Source organism: Balaenoptera ricei, chromosome 4, assembly GCF_028023285.1.
Source record: "Balaenoptera ricei isolate mBalRic1 chromosome 4, mBalRic1.hap2, whole genome shotgun sequence".
Lineage (NCBI taxonomy): Eukaryota > Metazoa > Chordata > Mammalia > Artiodactyla > Balaenopteridae > Balaenoptera > Balaenoptera ricei.
Window position 1 is genome coordinate 81,882,592 of NC_082642.1, and position 21,547 is coordinate 81,904,138.

Below are 21,547 nucleotides of genomic sequence, written 5' to 3' on the forward strand. Positions count from 1 at the left end.
CACATCTTCTTTATCCATTCATCTGTCAATGGACACTTAGGTTGCTTCCATGACCTGGCTATTGTAAATAGTGCTGCAGTGAACATTGTGGTACATGACTCTTTGTTTTTTTTTGCTTTTTGTTTTTATATCATCTTTATTGGAGTATAATTGCTTTACAATGGTGTGTTAGTTTCTGCTTTATAACAAAGTGAAACAGTTATACATATACATATGTTCCCATATCTCTTCCCTCTTGCGTCTCCCTCCCTCCCACCCTCCCTATCCCACCCCTCTAGGTGGTCACAAAGCACCGAACTGATCTCCCTATGCTATGCGACTGCTTCCCACTAGCTATCTATTTTACATTTAGTAGTGTATATATGTCCATGCCACTCTCTCACCCTGTCACATCTTACCCTTCCCCCTCCCCATATCCCCAAGTCCATTCTCTAGTAGGTCTGTGTCTTTATTCCCGTCTTGCCATTAGGTTCTTCATGACCTTTTTTTTTTTTTTCCCTTAGATTCCATATATATGTGTTAGCATACTGTATTTGTTTTTCTCTTTCTGACTTACTTCACTCTGTATGACAGACTCTAACTCCATCCACCTCACTACAAATACCTCCATTTCGTTTCTTTTTATGGCTGAGTAATATTCCATTGTATATATGTGCCACATCTTCTTTATCCATTCGACACTTAGGTTGCTTCCATGTCCTGGCTATTGTAAATAGAGCTGCAATGAACATTTTGGTACATGACGCTTTTTGAATTATGGTTTTCTCAGGGTATATGCCCAGTAGTGGGATTGCTGGGTCGTATGGTCGTTCTATTTTTAGTTTTTTAAGGAACCTCCATACTGTTCTCCATAGTGGCTGTATCAATCTACATTCCCACCAACAGTGTAAGAGGGTTCCCTTTTCTCCACACCCTCTCCAGCATTTATTGTTTGTAGATTTTTTGATGATGGCCATTCTGACTGGTGTGAGGTGATACCTCATTGTAGTTTTGATTTGCATTTCTCTAATGATTAGTGATGTTGAGCATCCTTTCATGTGTTTATGCAAGAGCTTTGAAGCGGGTGTTCTGAGGTCTGGGTGTGTAAGTCCTGGTTTTCCTCCAAAGCTGATTGCATGGCTGATGGCAGGTCTCTGGCCAGTGAGTGTCGGTGATCTCTTCTGTTACAGTGGCCGTACCTCGGTCCAGTGGAGCGAGCCCCGGACTTGAGCCCTGGGCTGCCTGCCACTCACTAATGGTGCGCTCCTGGGTGGCCACCTCCCTCCTCTGGCCCCCAGGTTCTTCTCCTGTCAGTTGGAAGAGTTGAAGTGGGTCATTTTTAAGGTCTCTCTCAACTTTGAGCTTGTACAGGTATTTGAAGATTGAATGGGATCATATTCACAAAACAATTGTATGATTGGTTCAATAATGTTTCAAATGACAGCAATGAAAATGGGAGTAGTCATTTTTCTGGTATGTGGATTTCCCCTGTGTCTACAAAAGACACATTTTGTAGCAACCAGCTACCCTGGAATACTTGTCTGTTGGAATATATATTGAAGAATCCAAAATACTGATAGTTCTTTTTTTTTTTTTTTTAAAGTATTTGTTTTTATTTATTTATTTATGGCTGTGTTGGGTCTTCGTTTCTGTGCGAGGGCTTTCTCTAGTTGTGGCAAGCGGGGGCCTCTTCATCGCGGTGCGCGGACCTCTCACTATCGCGGCCTCTCTTGTTGCGGAGCACAGGCTCCAGACGCGCAGGCTCAGTAGTTGTGGCTCACGGGCCCAGCTGCTCCGCGGCATGTGGGATCTTCCCAGACCAGGGCTCGAACCCGTGTCCCCTGCATTGGCAGGCAGACTCTCAACCACTGCGCCACCAGGGAAGCCCATACTGATAGTTCTTAATGAAATAAAGCCAGTAATGAGGACTTCCCAGGAAGCCTCAAGGTTGTCCAGCCCTCTGCTGCTCACTGGCTCTCATTTTTTGGGCAAGGAAACTAAGGTTCACAGCAGCCACTAGATCCCATAGTTAGAAATCTATCTCCAAACTCATATTCCTTGTCTCTTTTTATTTATTGTAGTTCAGATTTTGCTGTTAGTTTTTTCTTGCCTAAAATGTGAGTATCTAATTGATCTATCTCTTTCACTTCTGATATTATGATGAAGCTATATTACCCCCAAAAGCTGAGGTATGAACACTGGGGTACGAGCATTCTCTTTCCTCATCATTCTAAGGCACATTAGTGAAATAAAAGTGCCAGGAGCTGACTGGCAGCTTAGGAGATACAGAGGTCAGCCACTAGATTTGCGGGTTTCAAGCCTGGTATTCCCAGTATGGTTTACCCAGTAAGTTCATAAACTTGGGAAGTTCTACAGCTGGTAAGATCCTAGAGATTCATAAGCAACCTCCTTCTCCCATTTCCACAGGTGGGAACATTGAGGAAACAGAACTGAAGACAGAATCCAGTCACCTGATTCCAGTTTAGTGCTTTCTCCGTTGTTCTACAGGGCACTCATCAGAGGGAGGATATTTTTCCTCAGTTGGTGAGTCCTATGCAAAGAAGAAAACTTTTTCCTTTTATAATCAATATGCATATTTTAATGAGTTTTAAAAATTAGTGGTTTCCATTTAAAGCATGGGCACTGGTAACTAGGATGGACTAAGAACTAAGAAGAACAAAAATATTCTTCCTGTCTTCTTGAGCCGATTTCATTGGCAATGGACAGGATATAATAATGCTAATAAAATGTGTGGCAAAGCAAAGGCAGGACTCAGCTCTTGGAAGGTGGCAGGAAGAGAAATTGGAAGAAGATTTGGACGAATGAGGATTTTAGATTGCCAATAATTGCATTGCTTCCTTCTTTCTCCTTTGTCATGGAGGGAAGTGTTCTTGAAATTGAAGGACCAGAAAGAAAGTGTCAATGAACAGTGTTATGGGCGTTTCTGAGGAAAAGAAGTCATAGTATTGAGCTGCTCTTGCTCACCCCGGTGCAAGAGGCTTCTTCTGTGATCTTATTGTATTTTCACATCAACCCTTTGAGGTAGGGGAAGCTAAATTTGCTTAGTCAAGGGTGTGCACCTGTGTCTTAAAGGGCCTGCACGGTCTCCACAGGGATCTGAGTTTGACTCCTGGAATCCTGTTGCACACTCAGAAAGGAGAATGGTGAGCAGGTAAGGGAAACTTTCCCTTGTGTTTTGGAATTCCTCTGTGTTTATAGCAGGTAGAACATCGTATTCTAGAAAAGAATCGATGATATGGGATACCCTGGGCTGTAGGGGGATCTGAGGAAAATAGCTGGGGGATTCTGGGAAAGGCTTCTATGTAGAATTCTAGATTTGTGCTCTCCATCTCCAGGGCCAGTCCCTATATGCCCCGCCTCTGGCTTTTTACCAGATAAATAATATGTGTTGCCATGATCGTGGTGTAGTTTTTCAAAAGGGAGCAGATGCTGTAGTGGTCCATAAAACCTAATTTCATTTAAAAGTATGTCTGAGTTTACAGTTACATTTTGTCACCCTTTGTTTTCTTAATCAATGTATCTTAAAAGAACACCGGGTTTTCTTTGCACCTATGGATCTGCATAAGATGAAAGGCTGGAAACCACTGCTTGGACTCTTAAACATTTTAGTCTGTTAACATTTCAAACATGGTCTGAGATGTCTTGCCCCAAGCATACGCTTTGAGCATCAGATGTAAATCTTTGTTCTCCCCTCTACTGCCTGAGTTTTTTCAGTACTTAAAATTAAATTGTGATGAATATGAAGCCTTGTACTTGGATTCAAACAAAAAAATCGAGTGTGTCATGACAGAATGGGAGAGAGCACCTTACCAGGAGCGCGTTGGAAGAAACTCAGAAGCGTCTGTTGTCCATAAGCTAATTATGAGCCAACAGTGGCTTTTGTCTTCCAAAACACTGACGCAGCCTCAGGCTGCAGTACAGAGAGAACAACGTGGGGCGGGGGGGTGACCCTGCCAGAAGCCGGCAAGTCCCGAGGTAAGGTGGCCCTTAGGCTCAGTTTGAGCAGGACCTGGGCTCTGTTTCTCTGCAGTGCTCCTTGCTCTGCCCTCTTGTGTGTGTGTTGGCTTCATCCGCAGGATGTTTCCCCTCTTGGTCACGAGCTGGCTGCCTGCTGTCACCTGGAAGCTTATGGCAGCTCCACAGTGGAGAAGAGGTGGTTCCTCCAAAGAGTATGTGAGTGCTGATAGGGGGCAGAGAGAGCACTAAGGCTTTGTGGGCGACCATGAACCTTTTGTTTACCCTCCTGTTGGGGCTCTCCTAGGGTATGGGACTTTAGTCCTTGCCTCCTCCTCTGAAAGGGACGTTAGCCAACTGGCCTCTCCGCACTAGGATGCTGAGAGGACCGGAAATGATGTCCCACGGTTACAGGGATGAGACCCGGAAAAGGCAGGATGCAGGGCACACATGACAATGACCTTTAAGGATACAAAATGCAGTCAGAAGAGGGGCAGCATCTCCTGCTCATGTGTGTAGCTCCACAGGCTAGTAGGATCTCTGGCACATAATAGGTGCACAGTGCATTTTCCTGGGTAGAAAGACTAAATCCAAAGGTAGTGACTGGCCCTTTTCCTGAGGGTGTTCTGTCAGGTGCTGACCAATTCTCTGTTGGCAAGCTTTAGGAATTCTAGCACAGATGAGGCTGAACTGCGTGGTTGTATGAGAATGGAACAAATAACTGGACAGAAATAGGCTTCTGGGACCAGTACACCTTAAGAAGTTTGCGAGTGCATAAAAAGGCAGCGAGTATGGTGGCATGGGGTATCAGAAGACCCGCCAAATATTAGATGTGCAACCCTAGAAAACAACATCCCTCCACCTTCATTCCCCTGATCAGAGAATGAGGAATTATAATCGTTGTCCTGCCCACGTCTCGTGTTTGTTTAGAGCAAGTGGGTTGATAGATGCCAACTTGTTTTGCAAACTGTAAAGTGTGGTCCATACGTGATAGATCGTTACAGTTGTTTTCTTCTTTAGTTTCAACATAAAGAGTATAAAGAAAAATAAGACATTGACTATAAAGAAAAATATTGATCTTAAATATAAAGAAACATAAGAATGTAATGTGCAATCCCCTGCACTGTTCCTGGTGCATAGTATATGCTCAGTGTGTGCCCTTCCTTCCAACTCTGTATCCCCATCATCCCCAGGACTGGATGGGCAGTAATTTGTCCTCCGTCTTGGAAAGGAGCTAGATCTGGAACCTAGCTTAATGATCATGGTTGAAGTTGAGATGAAGTTGTGTATCATGATTACTTTCCATATTTGTTTTTGCTCTAGGCGGCAGGAGGTGGAGGGAGGTAGATTCAGAGACTGAGGAAGTCTCAGTGCTTTGAGAAATTCCCTAGAAGCTACAGTCTAGCCATTTGGGACTTGCGTTGTTTGATTAGATAATCACACCTTCTGCTCTAGGCGTGACTGGCCTAGTGGGAGTCAGGAAGGAAATTATTTCCCTCTGTTGATACTAGCATACAATTGTTGATGGTAGCCAAGGGCTTTCAGTTTTAATATTTCCTCTTTGGTCCTCAGAAGAATCAGGTATTACTCTCCGCCGGAAGCAAAGCATTGGTCACTTCCGTCAGAGGTGAAGGTCTTGGCTCCCTCCAATCTGTCAGTCAGGTGATTTCTGGGCATGTGTGACCATCTGTGTAGCCAGCTTTAATGCTTTTATGTTACTGCTTCAAAAGTTGCAAAAGGATTTGTTGGGTCTGAGCAGGGACTCATCCAGACTCCTGAGGCCCTGCGGCTGTTCTGTAACCAAGGGATGTGTTGTCGGAGATGTTTTGCTGTCCATGTAAGTAGAAGGTGGAGCTGGCTCTTTCTTTTGTTTCTTTCCTCCTAATTCCACATGCTTCTATTTCCTGACCTCAGCAGAGTGGACACACTTCTACTCTACCTTGGGCAGAGCCCTAGGTTGTCAGGAGTTCTCAGGTTCTCCCCCATTGGGCTACTGTGTGGTGGAGGGGAGCTGATGGTGAATGGATGGAGAGCCCCATGAGTCCTGTGTAGATTGCTGCCAAATATTTACTCCTGGTTCACAAGGTGTGTGCTTGCTCTCTGCCCTGATCCCAGTGTTTGTCTGGAAGTCAGCAAAACTCAGGATCTTTAGGACACCATGGTGAATTAGGCATAGTCCCTAACCATGAGAAGCTTATAGTCTAGTTGGAGAGAAAGACATACATAAGAGGGAAATACACATTAGAAAGCTATTGTTTACAACACACATTCATTGATCACCAGGTCTTTTTTTTTTTTTTTTTTAACATCTTTATTGGAGTATAATTGCTTTACAATGGTGTGTTAGTTTCTGCTTTATAGCAAAGTGAATCAGCTATACATATACATATATCCCCATATCTCCTCCCTCTTGCATCTCCCTCCCACCCTCCCTATCCCACCCCTCTAGGTGGTCACAAAGCACCGAGCTAATCTCCCTGTGCTATGTGGCTGCTTCCCACTAGCTATCTATTTTACATTTGGTAGTGTATATATGTCCATGCCTCTCTCACTTCGTCCCAGATTACCCTTCCCCCTCCCCGTGTCCTCAAGTCCATTCTCTCCGTCTGCTTCTTTATTCCTGTCCTGCCCCTAGGTTCTTCAGAACCATTTTTGTTTTTTTTTTTTTTAGATTCCGTATATATGTGTTAGCATACGGTATTTGTTTTTCTCTTTCTGACTTACTTCACTCTGTATGACAGACTCTAGGTCCATCCACCTCACTACAAATAACTGAATTTCATTTCTTTTTATGGCTGAGTAATATTCCATAGTATATATGTGCCACATCTTCTTTATCCATTCTTCTGTCGATGGACACTTAGGTTGCTTCCATGTTCTGGCTATTGTAAACAGAGCTGCAGTGAACATTGTGGTACATGACTCTTTTTGAATTATGGTTTTCTCAGAGTATATGCCCAGTAGTGGGATTGCTGGGTCGTATGGTAGTTCTATTTGTAGTTTTTTAAGGAACCTCCATACTGTTCTCCATAGTGGCTGTATCAATTGACATTCCCACCAACAGTGCAAGAGGGTTCCTTTTTCTCCATGCCCTCTCCAGCATTTATTGTTTGTAGATTTTTTGATGATGGCCATTCTGACTGGTGTGAGGTGATACCTCATTGTAGTTTTGATTTGCATTCTCTAATGATTAGTGATGGTGAGCATCCTTTCATGTGTTTGTTGGCAATCTGTATATCTTCTTTGGAGAAATGTCTACTCAGGTCTTCTGCCCATTTTTGGATTGGGTTGTTTGTTTCTTTGATATTGAGCTGCATGAGCTGCTTGTATATTTTGGAGATTAATCCTTTGTCAGTTGCTTCATTTGCAAATATTTTCTCCCATTCTGAGGGCTGTCTTTTCGTCTTGTTTGTAGTTTCCTTTGCTGTGCAAAAGCTTTTAAGTTTCATTAGGTCCCATTTGTTTATTTTTATTTCCATTTCTCTAGAAGGTGGGTCAAAAAGGATCTTGCTGTGATTTATGTCATAGGGTGTTCTGCCTATGTTTTCGTTTTCCTCTAAGACTTTTATAGTGTCTGGTCTTACATTTAGGTCTTTAAACCATTTTGAGTTTATTTTTGTGTGTGGTGTTAGGGAGTGTTCTAATTTCATTCTTTTCCATGTAGCTGTCCAGTGTTCCCAGCACTGCTTATTGAAGAGGGTGTCTTTTCTCCACTCTGTATTCTTGCCTCCTTTATCAAAAATAAGGTGACCATAGGTGCATGGGTTTATCTCTGGGCTTTCTATCCTTTTCCATTGATCTATATTTCTATTTTTGTGCCAGTACCATACTGTCTTGATTACTGTAGCTTTGTAGTATACTCTGAAGTCCAGGAGCCTGATTCCTCCAGCTCCATTTTTCTTTCACAAGATTGCTTTGGCTCTTCGGGGTCTTTTGTGTTTCCATACAAACTGTGAAATTTTTTGTTCTAGTTGTGTGAAAAATGCCATTGGTAGTTTGATAGGGATTCCATTGAATCTGTAGATTGCTTTGGGTAGTACAGTCATTTTCACAATGTTGATTCTTCCAATCCAAGGACATGGTATATCTCTCCATCTGTTTGTATCATCTTTAATTTCTTTCATCAGTGTCTTATAGTTTTCTGCATACCGGTCTTTTGTCTCCTTAGGTAGGTTTATTCCTGGGTATTTTATTCTTTTTGTTGCAGTGGTAAATGGGAGTGTTTCATTAATTCCTCTGTCGGATTTTTCATCATTAGTGTATAGGAATGCAAGAGATTTCTGTGTATTAATTTTGTATCCTGCTACTTTACCAAATTCATTGATTAGCTCTAGTAGTTTTCTGGTAGCATCTTTAGGATTCTCTATATATAGTATCATGTCATCTGCAAACAATGGTAGCTTTACTTCTTGTTTTCTGATTTTGATTCCTTTTATTTCTTTTTCTTTTCTGATTGCTGTGGCTAAAACTTCCAAAATTATGTTGAATGATAGTGGTGAGAGTGGACAGCCTTGTCTTGTTCCTGATCTTAGAGGAAATGGTTTCAGTTTTTCACCATTGAGAACGATGTTGGCTGTAGGTTTGTCATATATGGCCTTTATTATGTTGAGGTGAGTTCCGTCTTTGCCTATGTTCTGGAGGGTTTTTAATCATAAATGGGTGTTGAATTTTGTCAACAGCTTTTTCTGCATCTATTCAGGTGATCATATGGTTTTTACTCTTCAGTTTGTTAATATGGTGTATCACATTGATTGATTTGCATGTACTGAAGAATCCTTGCATTCCTGGGATAAACCCACTTGGTCACAGTGTATGATCCTTTTACTGTGCTGTTGGATTCTGTTTGCTAGTATTTTGTTGAGGATTTTTGCATCTCTGTTCATCAGTGATATTGGCCTGTAGTTTTCTTTCTTTGTGACATCTTTGTCTGGTTTTGGTATCAGGGTGATGGTGGCCTCATGGAATGAGTTTGGGAGTGTTCCTGCCTCTGCTATATTTTGGAAGAGTTTGAGAAAGATAGATGTTAGCTCTTCTCTAAATGTTTGGTAGAATTTGCCTGTGAAGCCATCTGGTCCTGGGCTTTTGTTTGTTGGAAGATTTTAAATCACAGTATCAATGTCAGTGTTTGTGATTGGTCTGTTTATATTTTCTATTTCTTCCTCGTTCAGTCTTGGAAGTTTGTGCTTTTCTAAGAATTTGTCCATTTCTTCCAGGTTGTCCATTTGATTGGCATATAGTTGTTTGTAGTAGTCTCTTATAATCCTTTGCATTTCTGCAGTGTCAGTTGTTACTTCTCCTTTTTCATTTCTAATTCTATTGATTTGAGTCTTCTCCCTTTTTTTCTTGATGATTCTGGCTAATGATTTATCAATTTTGTTTATCTTCTCAAAGAAGCAGCTTTTAGTTTTATTGATCTTTGCTACTGTTCACTTCGTTTCTTTTTCATTTATTTCCGATCTTATCTTTATGATTTCTTTCCTTCTGCTAACTTTGGGGTTTTTTTGTTCTTCTTTCTCTAATTGCTTTAGGTGTAAGGTTAGGTTGTTTATTTGAGATGTTTGTTGTTTCTTGAGGTAGGATTGTATTGCTATAAACTTCCCTCTTAGAACTGCTTTTGCTGCATCCCATAGGTTTTGTGTTGTCCTGTTTTCATTGTCATTTGTTTCTAGGTATTTTTTGATTTCCTCTTTGATTTCTTCAGTGATCTCTTGGTTATTTAGTAGTGTATTGTTTAGCCTCCATGTGTTTGTATTTTTTACAGATTTTTTCCTGTAATTGCTATCTAGTCTTATAGCGTTGTGGTTGGAAAAGATACTTGATACGATTTCAATTTTCTTAAATTTACCGAGGCTTGATTTGTGACCCGAGATATGATCTATCCTGGAGGATAGTTCCATGAACACTTGAGAAGAAAGTGTATTCTGTTGTTTTTGGATGGAATATCCTATAAATATCAATTAAGTCCGTCTTGTTTAATGCATCATTTAAAGCTTTTGTTTCCTTATTTATTTTCATTTTGGATGATCTGTCCATTGTTGAAAGTGGGGTGTTAAAGTCCCCTACTATGATTGTGTTACTGTTGATTTCCCCTTTTATGGCTGTTATCATTTGCCTTATGTATTGAGGTGCTCCTATGTTGGGTGCATAAATGTTTACAATTGTTATATCTTCATCTTGGATTGACCCCTTAATCATTATGTAGTGTCCTTTTTTTGTCTCTTGTAATAGTCTTTATTTTAAAGTCTGTTTTGTCTGATATGAGAATTGCTACTCCAGCTTTCTTTTGATTTCCATTTGCATGGAATATCTTTTTCCATCCCCTCACTTTCAGTCTGTATGTGTCCCTAGGACTGAAGTGGGTCTCTTGCAGACAGCATATATATGGGTCTTGTTTTTGTATCCGTTCAGCCCCAGTCTATGTCTTTTGGTTGGAGCATTTAATCCATTTACTTTTAAGGTAGTTATTGATATGTATGTTCCTATTACCATTTTCTTAATTGTTTTGGGTTTGTTATTATAGGTCTTTTCCTTCTCTTGTGTTTCCTGCCTAGAGAAGTTCCTTTAGCATTTGTTGTAAAGCTGGTTTGGTGGTGCTGAATTCTCTTAGCTTTTGCTTGTCTGTAAAGGTTTTAATTTCTCCATCAAATCTGAATGAGATCCTTGCTGGCTCGAGTAATCTTGGTTGTAGGTTTTTCTCCTTCATCACTTTAAATATGTCCTGCCACTCCCTTCTGGCTTGCAGAGTTTCTGCTGAAAGATCAGCTGTTAACCTTATGGGGATTCCCTCGTATGTTATTTCTTGTTTTTCCCTTGCTGCTTTTAATATTTTTTCTTTGTATTTAATTTTTGATAGTTTGATTAATGTGTGTCTAGGCATGTTTCTCCTTGGATTTATCCTGTGTGGGACTCTCTGTGCTTCCTGGACTTGATTAACTATTTCCTTTCCCATATTAGGGAAGTTTTCAACTATAATCTCTTTAAATATTTTCTCAGTCCCCTTCTTTTTCTCTTCTTCTTCTGGGACCCCTATAATTCGAATGTTGGTGTGTTTAATTTTGTCCCAGAGGTCTCTGAGACTGTCCTCAGTTCTTTTCATTCTTTTTTCTTTCTTCTGCTCTGCGGTAGTTATTTCAACTATTTTATCTTCCAGGTCACTTATCCCTTCTTCTGCCTCAGTTAAAAAGAAAGAAACAAAGAAAAAATAAAATAAAATAAAAAAGCTATTAAAACAAAAAATAAAAAAAATTAAAAAGTAATAAAAAAAGAAAAGAAAGAAAGAAAGATCAACCGAGCCAAAAAAAACAAATCCACCAATGATAGCAAGCACTAAAAACTATACTAAAAAACAAACAAACAAACAAAAACGGACAGACAGAACCCTAGGACAAATGGTAAAAGAAAGCTATACAGACAAAATCACACAAAGAAGCATACACATACACCCTCACAAAAAGAGAAAAAGGAAAAAAAAAAAATCTATATATATTAAAAAAAAAGGAAGAGAGCAACCAAATCAACAAACATATCTACCAATGATAATAAACTCTAAATACTAAAGTAAGATAAACATAAAACCAGAAACAAATTAGATGCAGAAAACAAACCCCAAGTCAACAGTTGCTCCCAAAGTCCACTTCCTCCGTTTTGGGATGCTTCGTTGTCTATTCAGGTATTCCACAGTTGCAGGGTACATCACATTGATTGTGGAGATTTAATCCGCTGCTCCTGAGGCTGCTGGGAGAAATTTCCCTTTCTCTTCTTTGTTTGCACAGCTCCTGGGGTTCAGCTTTGGATTTGGCCCTGCCTTGGTGTGTAGGTCGCCTGAGGGTGTCTGTTCTTCTCTCAGACAAGACGGGGTTAAAGGAGCAGCTGACTCGGGGGCTCTGGCTTACTCAGGCTGGGGTAGAGGGAGGGGTATGGAATGTGGGGCTAGCTGGCGATGGCAGAGGCCGGTGTGACATTGCACCAGCCTGAGGCGCGCCGTGTGTTCTCCCGGGGAAGTTGTCCCTGGATCACGGGACCCTGGCAGTGGCGGGCTGCACCGGCTCCCGGGAGGGGAGGTGTGGATAGTGACCTGTGCTTGCTCACAGGCTTCCTGGTGGCTGCAGTAGCAGCCTTAGCATCTCATGCCTGTCTCTGGGGTCTGCGCTGATAGCCGTGGCTCGCGCCAGTCTCTGGAGCTCGTTTAGGCGGCGCTCTGAATCCCCTCTCCTCGCGCACCCCAAAACAATGGTCTCTTGCCTCTTAGGCAGGTCCAGACTTTTTCCCGGACTCCCTCCCGGCTAGCTGTGGCGCACTAGCCCCCTTCAGGCTGTGTTCACGCAGCCAACCCCAGTCCTCTCCCTGGGATCCGACCTCCGAAGCCCGAGCCTCAGCTCCCAGCCCCGCCTGCCCCAGCGGGTGAGCAGACAAGCCTCTCGGGCTGCTGAGTGCTGCTCGGCACCGATCCTCTGTGTGGGAATCTCTCTGCTTTGCCCTCCGCACCCCTGTTGCTGTGCTCTCCTCCATGGCTCCAAAGCTTCCACCCCACCCCCCCCCCCCATCTCCGCCAGTGAAGGGGCTTCCTAGTGTGTGGAAACTTTTCCCCCTTCACAACTCCCTCCTAGAGGTGCAGGTCCCGGCCCTATTCTTTTGTCTCTGTTTTTTCTTTTTTTTTTTGCCCTACCCAGGTATGTGGGGAATTTTTTCCCTTTTGTGAAGTCTGAGGTCTTCTGCCAGCATTCAGTAGGTGTTCTGTAGGAGTTGTTCCACATGTAGATGTATTTCTGATGTATTTGTGGAGAGGAAGGTGATCTCCACGTCTTACTCCTCCGCCATCTTGAAGGTCTCCCTCTGATCACCAGGTCTTGTATTAGGTGCTTGGGAAATCGAGGTAATTAAGTTATAGCTTCAGTTCTCAAGGGGCTTAGATGAAAGGATGGGGGAGTGGAAAGAATTGGGAACATTGGGGAAGGTTTCTAGGAGGAGGGGGTCTGACCTCAGAACTTCTCAGTGAACCATGGAGCTGCAGTTTGGCTGGACAGGTTCTGATGGTGGTGTAGCTGATGGCAGAACACAGCTGGGCAGGCAAGGAGCCTTTCACCTTCCACATGTGCTTCAGTCTCTGGTTTATTTCCCATCACTGTACTGCTGCCGAAACCATCATGTTGATTTTGACCTGCACTGATATTATTTCCATGGTCACCTCCAGGTGGCCAGAGCATGCGTGGGTATATGTTACCAAGCCAGCAAGCATCTCTACATTCTGTGGGACACAGGTTCCTTTCAAGAGTTCCTGATAGCCAGTCTCTTTTGGTCTACTCCCTAAGCCTCAAGAAAAATGGTGGTGTTGGTAGGGGCCTTTAAAATAATCCAGGACTGGACCTCTCAGATTGGAATGCCGTCTTCTCTATCTATTGCTGCATAACCAGTTACCCCAAACTTAGCACATTAAAACAAGAAACATTGATTATCTCACAGGTTCTGTGAGTCAGGAATCTGGGAACAGCTTAGATGGGTACCTCCAGTTCTGTCCTGAGGTTACAGTCTCATCTGAAGGTTCCACTGGGGGAGGACCCACCACCAAGCTCAATCACGTCGTTGGCAGGATCCAGTTCCCCATGGGTTGTTGGACTGGGGGCCTCAGTTCCTCTCAGACTGTTGGCTGGAGGCTGCCCTCAGTTGCTTGCCTTGTGGGCTTCTCCATAGGCAGCTCACAACATGGCAGCTGGCTTCCCTCAGAGCAAGTGAGCAAGACACAATCCCTCAGATCAAGCCACATCCACAGCCTTTTTGTAACCTAATCCTGGAAGTGACACACCATTTCCTCTGCCTCGTTCTTCTTGCTAAAAGCAAGTCACTAGATCCAGCCCAGTCAAGGGGAGGGACTGCACAAGGGCCTGAAGCACAGGAGGTGGAGTTACAGGGAACCCTCTGGGCGCTACCTGCCACAGGCACCCAAGCTTACATGGCAAGGGCTAAAGTGCATAATCTCAGTGCACCTCTGTGGATCAATTTTACTTGAAGACTTTTTTGGGGGAGAACTCCATTTAAAATCTGAATATAAGCATTGATATGTAATCACACAGAATGAAAAACTAGCATGGCTTTTCAGAGGAAGAACACAAGTTTTTAATTAATGCTGTGCTACTATACCTCTAACTCTTTGCCCTCTTTAGCAGTTAGGGCTGCTTTGGTGGAAATGTTTGCATGTTCTTACTTGAGCTCTTTGCTGTGCAGATGAGATGCCAATACCCAGAGAGGGGACAGACTCTTCCAGGGCCACGGAGCCAGGGGTAGCCATGGGAGGGACATCTAAGGCACCTCAGACTCTGGCCCAGTGTGTCCCCTCCACCTCTCCGCACAGTCTCTGCCTCCAAATCAGTCCATACAACTTTTAGGCATGTATTCTCTGCTTTTTGCAACCTCTATCCTGTCCCAGAAAGAGATTGGGGAAAATAGGTCAAAATTTGGAGACTTGAGCCTTGATGTTGTTGTTTTAGTTAAATTTCAGGGTCTACATCTCCTATTGAGTCACGCTGTGTCCTGAAAAGTTGCATAAATCAGTATTACTTGGCTCAGACAGTGTGTCTCTGCAGTTATGAATAACATTTGTATTAAGAACAGTGAGCCAATACACAGCATTACTGTGAGACTGACAGGATCAGACAGAAAACCTCAGTCAATACTTTCTGTCTGGCAGAAAGCCCTTTTCCAGAGCATCCGTCTCCTCCCCCCACCAAAGTAGTCTTTTTATAAAACCAAGCTCGGCAGTACATTTTATAGAAGATGACAGGTTCCCTTAGAGCCCACCTTAACATTCCTAAAAATTAATGGAAATGGGAGACTTAAAAGCATGGTCAAACTCATTAGCAGCCCTGCAGCCAAAACAAGGAAGGCCAGCTTTGGTCATTGAGACTGTCACTGGCCAGAATGTTAATACTATTCCCAACTCCACGGTTCCTTTTGGATTTCAATATTTTTTTTTTTTTTTTACTTTTGGTGCTTTCAAAGTGTTTCTTATCAATTATTTAACTTTTATTGAAAGTCGATAGTAAGAAGTAGTTTTCATTGGGGGAAAGCAACGAGATAAGCGGAATTTTTTTTTTTTTTTTTTAAAGGATAGCTTTATTACTGATACGTTGCCAGGCAAAGGGGGACACATTGGGCTCCTGCCTCAAAAAACTATGTGTCCCTGATAAAGCGGAATTGGAGTAGGGAGACTGTCATATATTAGCTTCATTGTCTTACTTAAGTTGTTTAATCATTTTTAAACTGGTTTCCATGTCTGAAAAATATTGTGCCAGTAGCACCTATCTTACAGATTCTTCTGTGCTCACAAAGCAGCATGACGTATTTAAAGTGCCAATTGTGTATGCTACTTAGTGCATAGTTGGTGCACATTAAACGGTTTCGTTTCCAATCTCCTTAATAGTCTGTAACTGCTAGAAACAACCCTGGTTCTTTTCTTTGTCAGACCATTATCTCAGTGGCCCCACTTTGCACTGTCTCCTCGGCTTGGGCCAGACCTGCGGCATTTGCATATGTGACCCCAGATTTCATCTTTTCCTGAATAACTAAAAGCCTTAACCTTTATAATTTTGCTCAATGGCTCCCAAGACATAAATACAGCCATCAAAATATGCTCATGTTTCCTGGTCTTTGGAAATATAGTCGTTTTGGGAACAACTATTTGTACACTGTGTTTCATGAGGAAGGTCTATTAAGAAGTCAGTGTTGGTTTTCATGACAAGATTGCTCAGTCCAGAGGATGAGCTCCACTCAGCTACCATCAGCCACCTCTTCCTTTGTAAATGGAAGCTTCTCTGGGACCTGCCCAGGGCTGACCCTCTCCGGTTCCTCTTTGGACTCCTTTAGGATGACATCACTTCCCCCTGCTTCAGTGGTGACTGGCTTGAGTTATATCAGTTATTAAAAATGATCTAATATTTTCCTCTTAAATCTAGGGCCCTGGCTTGTTCTATGATTAAGCTGGTGATTTATTTATAATATGGTACGAGACGGCTACAGCCACTCTATGATGTAATCTAAGAATGACATGAAAACAAAATAGGCTTTTACATAATGAAAGTGTTCCTGTAATACAGTTTAGGGCAAGGCTTTTTTTCCCTTGAGAATAGAGATGGATTCTTTACTTTCCCTCCCGTCCTTTCTTATCTCTGTTTCCCATTTGTAAGTCTTAAGGACTTTAAGTCAATTTTAAAAAAATCAGCATTTAAAACCCCCACAAAGACTCTGGTTGACTCTTGTCGTCATCTTTGTTCCCCTCCCCCAGTGCTCTCCTTGGCCTCTGTTTTGGCTACAGCTCTCTCAGCAGCCCTTAGCCTCCTCTCATCACGCCATGGTCCTCACTATTCCTTTGCTTATGCTGTTCTTGCTACAGGAAATGCTTCCCTGATCCTGAATTTTCTTCGGCTAAAGGCAGATGTAGCTCACTGGTTCCTACAGATAGCAAACTTCTTCAGGCCAGCTCAAATGCACCTCTCCCTCCAAGCCTTCTCTGAAGCTTCTGCCTCCTATTTAGAAACCCCTTCTCTGTATTTAATACCACAGAACTTAATACAACAGCGTTCCCATCCCCACTGCAAGGAACACTGATAGAATATCAGAGTTAGAAGAGGAGAAGGGACTCAGGAAAATGGAGAGGGGGCCTTTGTAGTTCTGGTTCTGCTCCTAACACTGAGACACCAGGGAGGTCACGGCCCATCTTTGAGCTTCAGTTTTCCTCATCTGAAGAATGAGTAGTTTGGGTTTCATTTCATGTGGCCGCATGGTGGATTGGTAGTGGCTCTTTGAGATGCTGTGTTGAGAAGGATTCTGAAGCAGTGTCCTGACCGAGAAGGAAGGAGTCCGTGATCATTTAGCAGTGTCTGCCATGGCTGTGGGTGGAGAGGGGAGGGTGGAAGCGCACAGGAGGTCTCTGGGCAATTTTTGGACTGGATGATTTAGAGCTCTCTTTTTGTTTTACCTTCTGGGATGCTTTGATTTGCTGACTTTAAGTGTCTTGCCCAAGGTCACACAGGCAAGTAGTGGTTCGAATCCAACGCTCAGATATAGAGATGGTTAAAAACTACATATTCTAATGCAGCCTGGCCGTGGGAGTTGAGAAGCTGGGATCAACAAGACTAGAGGGGCCATGGTTTACCAGAGGCATAAGACTCCCCAAATTCTTTGTGTCCTTGGGGTGGAGTGGGCTCAGGAGGTGCTCTTCCCCTCTTTGCCTTCTTTGCTTCCAAAGAGTTATAATGTCTACAATATTCTAATTTATGTCAAAGGTGGCATTTCAAGGTCAAAGTCAGAAAGTTAGGTTACTCTGCCAGGGTCTTCTTCCTGGGTCAAGGCTCACAGAGTTAACCCATGTTCCTTTGGATCCTCTGTGCCCCTCTCCCAGACCCCAGACAAAATGCTCAGCTCTCCAAAGAATGCTAAATTGCTTGAGCACTAGATCAGCTCCAAAAAAAAAAAAAAAAAAAAAGTCCTGGAACAGTGAGAGACAGAGAGAGATAGAGGAGGGGAAGGAAGGGGTCAGTTTAGGATGGATGAAAGAAGGAACCGGAAGTGGTTAGTGTGGAGAAGAGAGAAAGGGGATGGAGGAGGAGGGAGCAGAGTGGGACTCTGCCATGGAAGGGGACATGAACTTTCTCTTTGTGACCCCAGAAGGAGTTCTGGGAGCAGTGGGTGGAAGCAACAGAAAGACAGTGTGAGGGAGAGTGTTTTAGTATTAAGAGCAGACCACAGTGGCGTGGGCCATTTCGGGCGTTAGGGTTATTTAGGTAGAGGCTGATACTGATGGGTCCTCGCAGAGGAAATAAGACATTGGACTAGATGCCCTTTAAGGTCGTTCCTGTCGGGAGAGCATGGAATTTTCTATAGACATGTTTTGTGTGCATTTTGTGTGCAAATTAAATAATTTTCATTTTAAAGCGAAGGCTGTATGGAGGAAAGTGATTCTTCTTTTCTTCATGGTCTTGGCACACAGAAATGCTGACTTATCTTGGGCAATCTTGTTTCACTTAGCATTATTGATGAAGGAAAGGAGGCTAACTAAGGATGTCTAAGTACTTGTTTGTGCTGAATGCAGTTTTGAGGATGATTTCTGAGCTTCTTTTCAAGATAGTTCCAAGGAATTCTGTTCTGTTGGCGTCCTTCAGTCCGCTCCCCACCCACTCCCCACTCCAATGTCAACAGCTTGCTTTTTCTGTACTATCAGAGTGCTTTGTTTATACCTCCAGTGGAGCACGTTGCTTTGCTCTGCTATGTAAGCAGATTTCCAGTCTTCCTTCTCCACGAGGTTGTAGAAGCTTCCTAAGAGCATAAATCCTGTCTTATTCCATAAGAGGACCTATGGTGCCCAGTGTAGTGGTTTGCAAATAATGATGATGACTCATTAACCTAACAACTGGGTATTTAGCACCTACTGTGTGCTAGACTATTCCAGGTGTAGGGAATAGAACTATGAACAAAATCAGACAAACTTTCTCTTTGTTGGAAACAGACAACACATAAATCAATGAGTAAATAGATAATATTTAGGTTGTGATCTATTTTCAGAAGAAAAATAAAGCAGGTTAAGGGCACAGAGTGTGGGGATGACACAGATTTAAAATTCATTGGTCCGAGAAGGTCTTACTGATACGAGTACACAGGTACACGGGCCTGAAGGCAGTGAGGCAGTCAGCTGAAGAGAGGGGAAAGAATGTTTCAGGCTGAAAGAAAGCAATTGCCAAGGCCCCGAGGCCGAAGCATGCCTGACGCATTCCAGAAAAGTGAGGAGGCCAGCGTGGCTGGAGTAGAGTGACCGAGGTGAAGAGTGCAGGAGAGGAGGCCTCCCATTCTCATAAAGACAGATGCAACAACAAATATTTGTTAAGCACGTACTGAAGATGCTCAGAAAAAAAAATTGCCTTTGTGATTTAAAGAATCCACTGCAATCTAAGAAAAGGATGATGAAAGTTATTTCTGGCTTTCAGCTTTAAGATACAGGGACAGTGGATGGAGAGCTGGGACAGTACCGAGGGCAGCTCAGAACAAGTCCAGTTGCGGAGGGTATGGTTTCCCTCTTGTCTGTCGCTCTCCGTGGTGGAGGACCCTCCTTTCTTAGTCTCTGCTCCTGCGTCAGGCGCACCTGCAGGGAGGCTGGGGCCCCGGGTGCAGATGGGCAATTGCATGCCTAATCACCCATTCAGACACCCACTTATTTGTTTTCCACATGCAAATATGGGTTTTTTGCAGATGGATTTAATATATTTGTTGCTTCCCCATTTTATTTAAAACAAAACAAACGACCAACCATGTCAGTTGAGGGCAACAAATAGAAACATGAGTATTATACGGTCTTTGCCATGCGTGCTGATTACATGGCTGAGAGGATTCCTAGGCAAATCAGTCTTCTCTGTGCTCAATTTTATTTTTACTTTATAGTACTCCTCTTACTCTCATTATTGTTTTAAAAAAAAAGTTTTAAGAGGGATGTGGTATTATTTACCCTAAATCATTTTCTCAATTTTTCAGGCTCCATGTTTTTACTGTGTGGTTTCCACGTTTACCTTTTTAGTTTCTGAACTTCTGGTCCATTGTAAAAAAAAAAAAAAAAGGCATCATGGGGTCTCCAAAGGCCAATAGCAGGTGGTTCCTACAGCTTCTTTAGCCTGGGAATAAACAAATAAACAAACACAAATTAGAAGTACTTGCCCCTATTGATGCGCTATTATTACTTATTGTGCAAGATCATGCAAAAAGTCACTTCCATTTATCTGGGAGCCTGTAGGTCAACACCAATATCAGAGAGAGGGCTTTGGAGGGTGTCTGTTTTGATGTCTGATGAAATTTCAGAGCTCTAGAGAAGGATGTCAGAATTGGTAGTTGCATTGGCATTTATTTTATTCCGAATGCCTCACTTTACAGTTAGGGAAACTGAGGCCCAGAGAGGTAAAATGACTTGTTCAAGGTGTCAGAGAGTGAGGGGTAGAGATCAGACTTGAGCAGCTGGAGTCCTGGCAGGTGGCAGCCTCTGTGGCCGGGGGATGAAGAGACTGCTGGAGCCCCCAGAGGATCTCATCTCAAGGTGAGGTCTGTGTGTAAAGCGGGGGGCATGTGTCCCATTTTTTTCTCTCATAAACTAATTAAAAAATCCTTTTGGTGTCAAATCTTAAGCAGAGAAGCAGTGATGGGGATTGTGGGTAGGAATTGCTTGCAGTTTGCCTAAATAACAAGTTTGTGGACTGGATAAGAGGGATGTTGGGGTGGATTATGTGTGTGTGTGTGGCGGGGGGAGAGAAAGAGAGAGAAAGAAGAGTGGGGTGGGGAGTGAGAGAGAGGATGGAGATGAACAAACTAGGAGGGAGAGGGCAGACCACTTGGCAGTAGGAACTAAATAATTAGGCACAGGATTTCTGAGCCAGAAGGAAGTCTAAAGCTTATTGAATTGGACTACTTTATTTTGTAGAAAAAGAAACTGATGTCCAGAGTGGCTGAGAGCCTTGCCCCCCAGTCATCCAACTTGAACTGAGTAGTTAGAATATCACACCGGCAACATCCTTTGATAGAAACTTTTATTTGAAAAAGTACCAATCATCACTATCAAGTCGTATTTACTGGTTAGCCAGTAGGGCCACTCATGTGAGAGGAAGCATCTGCCTTCTTAGGGGTTCTTTTCTCAGAGGTGGCTTTGCCAGGAGGAGATTGTCAAGGGCTGTGACAGCTCCAAGCACAGGTCTTCTCTGTTCTTGCAGCCGTGACAGACACCTAATCAGACGTCAGATGAACGCTTGACCGACCTCCCCAGTGGCCATCTTCCAAATGATCTTCTGAAAAAGTTAGGTTTGGAGATGAAGGCCAGTTAAGTAACATTTTGTGGATCTTTTACATGTTCTTTAATGTAGGACCCTTTCACTTTTAAACGTTAAACGTTAGGATGCTGGATTACCGGAGATGTACGCAAAGTCCAAGGTGATATTTTCGGAGGTAGCCTGAGAGGAGGAAGGTCCGTATGTATGAAAAGGGCAAACTTGTCAGGAACATATTGAGAGCCGGTCAACGGGTAGTGGCGGCAGGAATGATGAATGGTTCTGGGGACAGCCTTGACCCTGAAGGCCTCCAGGAGTCGAGTGTGGTGAGCGAGGGAAGGAATATTGATATAAGATGCATTCAGCTTGCTGTGTGGGCTCTGTGCAGGGGCCCTCTCTGCAACTGTCTGCCCTGAAGTACTCGCTGTCTTCTTCTCCTGCTGATACTGTGTGGCTTGATGTAAATGCTTCCCACCGTGGGCTGGACAATGCCAGACACCGCCCGCAGCCTCTGTGTCCGTGTCAGACACAGCGTGTTGGGCGTTCAAGTGGCTCCATCCTTATTCCCATGTCTTTCTCTCCCCTCCGCCCCACCATGCCCACCCACCTCCCCCCTTTGAGAAAAAAATCACCCGAATTGTTTGAAGGTTCATTTGTGTGGATTTGTTTGTATTTTTGTTTTATTTTATTTAATTAATTAGTTTGTTTGTTTTTGGCTGCATTGGGTCTTCGTTGCTGCACGCAGGCTTTCTCTAGTTGCGGTGAGCGGGGACCACTCTTTGTTGTGGGCTTCTCAGTGCGGTGGCTTC

At 43.2% G+C, this 21,547-nt stretch overlaps 1 protein-coding gene across 12 annotated transcripts in view; it reads left to right on the forward strand.

The window, feature by feature from the left end:
* LPP (LIM domain containing preferred translocation partner in lipoma) overlaps positions 1-21,547 on the forward strand; it is a 695,870-nt gene that overhangs the window by 67,827 nt on the left and 606,496 nt on the right. For 10 of the 12 annotated variants that reach the window (XM_059920756.1, XM_059920758.1, XM_059920755.1 and 7 more), the window contains one exon: positions 2,407-2,523. The exons of 1 other annotated variant lie outside the window; for it this stretch is intronic. The gene's annotated coding sequence lies outside the window, so the exon portion shown is untranslated. Of the gene's footprint in view, positions 1-2,406; positions 2,524-3,128; positions 3,152-21,547 lie in introns of those variants that run through there. One more of the 12 variants, XM_059920765.1, reaches the window with a different exon arrangement.